The sequence below is a fragment of the Megascapheus bottae genome, chromosome 13, assembly GCF_031878675.1.
Source record: "Megascapheus bottae isolate mThoBot1 chromosome 13, mThoBot2.hap1, whole genome shotgun sequence".
NCBI classification, from domain to species: Eukaryota; Metazoa; Chordata; class Mammalia; order Rodentia; family Geomyidae; genus Megascapheus; species Megascapheus bottae.
Window position 1 is genome coordinate 35,001,207 of NC_143521.1, and position 3,500 is coordinate 35,004,706.

General features: G+C 37.2%; 1 pseudogene; it reads left to right on the forward strand.

Annotated features, from left to right (window-relative positions):
- Positions 1 to 2,756: 2,756 nt before the first annotated feature.
- LOC150055809 (rab GTPase-binding effector protein 1 pseudogene) lies at positions 2,757 to 3,235 on the forward strand (annotated as a pseudogene).
- The last annotated feature ends 265 nt before the right edge of the window (positions 3,236 to 3,500 follow it).

Below are 3,500 nucleotides of genomic sequence, written 5' to 3' on the forward strand. Positions count from 1 at the left end.
CCAGAGATACAATGCCAATATTATGTATATATACATTCACTCACACACACACATATATATATATATATGTACACTGAAGATTTACTTTTGAAAGAATAGCTCATAAAATTATGGATGCTGAGGCGTTCCACAATCTGCTGTCTGCAGGTTGGACAATTTCCAACTCAATCTCCACATATTTCTCCTTCTGTATTCTAGCTTTCTGAAAGAATAATTTCATGTAAAAAATCCTGAACTGCTTTTTCTACCTAAAACATGAAGTCATATATAAGACTATATTCAAAATTTTCCCGAAGAACAGTGAGAAAAGTGGAAATTCTCCAGAAAATGTCAACTTCCACTTTGTCTCAAAGTTTTTCTGGGTTTTGTTCCCACTCTTTCTTCTGTTTACTGTGGTAAAAGCTCCAATTCTTTCTCTCCACCTTGTATTCTCATTTCGTTCCTGACTGCTGGCTAGAGAAGTACATGATGATTATTATCAATTTGCTTTCTGTGGTTATATTTTTTTGCTGATCACAATGGTCAAACATTTTGAAACACTAAGATTTGAAGCATTCAGATTCCTGTTTTATACCCTTTGCAATATAACCTCTTCTCCATGCACTTGAAGAAATCAATTTTACTCTCCTTAATTCTACTTAATTCTTCTCCTGAAATACTTTTCACTTGAAATTCCCCATTCTACAAAAACTACATCTAAGATGAAAAAATAATTAAAACCATAATTTAAACAGTGATTCTTTAAGATGAATGTATTAGTCTTCATGTTATCTTATTGTACTTTAATTTTGCTGCCTTTCCTTTGAAAAACATCTAATATAGAAAGGGAGAGAATGAGAAGAAAGGAGAAAGGATGAAAATCTGTACTTACAGCAGAAAAGCAAGGCCAAAATAACTACAGCTCTTTCCCACCTCCACCAAAGGTGGTCTGCTTTCTGGTTCTGCATCATTTGTCTTCTTTGGCTTTAGATGATATTTTTGCTTTATCTAAAGGGGACTAGGGAAGATCATTATCCATTTCACAGTCCTTGGGCAGAATTACAAAGCTGGAGTAAAATGAACCTAAGAATAGGCACAGCACCCTTCCACATGAAGTATATTAAAAAAAGAACAAAGCAAACTTATTTTTGAAACCATTGCTTTGCATGCTGTTTGTTCTTTTGCCAATTGTTTTTTCCCAGTAGCTCTTAAATCAAAATACCAAAGGAAAGACATTTTTTCAAGGAAAAGTAAGCATTTAATAATTTATGACATGACAGATGAATTTAGTCAGGGCATCATTTTTTTGATAGGTTGGTTGTATTTTGTGAGTTTAGGTTTTAAAAAAGAAACCATGGCATAGTAGGCCTCCATTTTTATGGAGGGAACAAGACTGTAGTTGTTGAAGTAGATATGTAATTATGCCTTTTTGTGCACATCAATATTATCACTTTGAATATCTTTTCCTACACCTGAGCAACTACTCATGTCTGGAAAAGTCTCTGTTGCAAGAAGTAATACATTTCCATGATAAAAAAAAAAAGTCTACGTTTGACCTAGTGGTAGAGTGCTTGCCTAGCATGAATGAAAACCTTGGTACCATATACATAGAAAAAGCCAGAAGCAGTGCTGTGGCTCAAATAGTAGAGTTCTAGCCTTGAGAAAGCCCAACGACAGTGCTCAGGCCCTAAGTTCAAGCCCCAGGACTGGCTGTGTGTGTGTGTGTGTGTGTGTGTGTGTGTGTGTGTGTGTGTGTGTATACATATATATTAAAATATGGAAATGTCAATATCCTATTCCCCTCACTGCAAATTTCATATCCATGACATAATCCTTGAGAAATTAACAGAGACAATAAACATAATAAATTTCCTGTGCAGAAATAGATCCACCAATGTGTATCACTAAATGATTAACTCTATTTCTCTGAGAACTATGTAATGAAGTTACCTGCAGGGGTATTTTACTTTTTAAGTTTTTTTATTTATGTTCATTGTGCTGAAATATACATGTCATAGTATTTATCATTTAACCATTTTAAGTGTGGCACAACTACCATCACAATCTCTTTCTATACCTTGATACCAAATACCCACTTTACAAAAACTCCCATCCCCTGTTCTTGAACATTTATTCCATCTTTCTAGCTCTATGGATTGATTTGTTTTTGATATAGACTAACACAGTTTGCATCTTTTTTTGTTTTTTTGTTTTTGTGGGTGGGTCCTGGGGCTTGAACTCCACCTGAGCGTTGCCCCTGAGCTCTTCAGCTCAAGGCTACCACCCTACCCTTGAGCCAAGCCCCACTTCCCCTTTTTTTTTTCCCTAGAGGTTAGTTGGAGATAAAGTCTTAGGTCCTTTGGTGCCCAGGCTGGCTTTGAACCCTGATCCTCAGATCTCAGCCTCCTGAGTAGCTAAAATTACAGGCATGAGCCACCACACCTGGCCGGCTTCAGTTTGCAACTTTGTGTCTGTCATCTTACAAATTGTATATTTCTATGCTAACCACTTTATGTCCATGTTATGGCAAGTACCAGATCTCATGCATTCCCATTATGACTGAATAATATTCTCTTGTATGTGTTTATTTCTCTGCTGATACACACTTAAAGTTCTTTTTCCTTTGGCTAGTTGTATAATGTAACTATGAGCACTGGTGCACGTGATCTGTTTAAATACTTACTTTCAATTATTTAGGTGTGAGCTGAGCCCATAGCAGCCAGGGCGCAGCTTTCCCTCCCATCTTCCCTGGTCCCTGAGCTTGGCTGCCTGGCCCCATGGCGCAGCCTGGCCAGGCTTCCCAGCCTGACGTTTCTCTTCAGCAACCAATAGCAGAATTTTTACGCACACAGCAGCAGCTTGAACAAGAATTTAATTTAAAAAGAGCAAAATTTAAGGAACTGTATTTGGCTAAAGAAGAGGATCTGAAGAGACAGAACGCAGTTTTACAAGCTGGACAGAATGATCTGGGACACCTTCGGGTCACCAGCTTCATCTTAGGCTGGAGCAGGAGGGAGCATGCTGGGCGCAGGATCCAAAGTCAGCAGACTTATGGAGACAACCATCAGAAGGACAAGAGGAAGAAAATTGAGAAAATAAAATGAAAAAGGCCCAAGAGGATGCTGAGAAACTTCGGTTTATTGTGATGCCCATGAAGAAGGAAATTGCAGCTTTGAAAGATAAACTGACAGAGGCCGAAGACAAAATTAAAGAGCTGGAAGCCTCAACGGCGGTTAAACACTCCTATCTGTCCTAATGCCTGCAACAAAATTATATTCACGAAGAGAGGAAAGCTCATCTAGACTATGCATTTGAAATATAGAAACAAAGAGAAAAAACTGGTTATGTATCTTACATCTTACTTAAAATAGAGAAACAAATGCAGTGAGATAATATTCCCATTTAGATATTTTAATTAGAGTAACGATGTCCTGCCATAAGGAGCTACTTTGTTTTGAAGATAGTATTCATTTTCAATGGAAGACTCAATTTCATTAGTTTCCTGTTTATGAAAATAAACT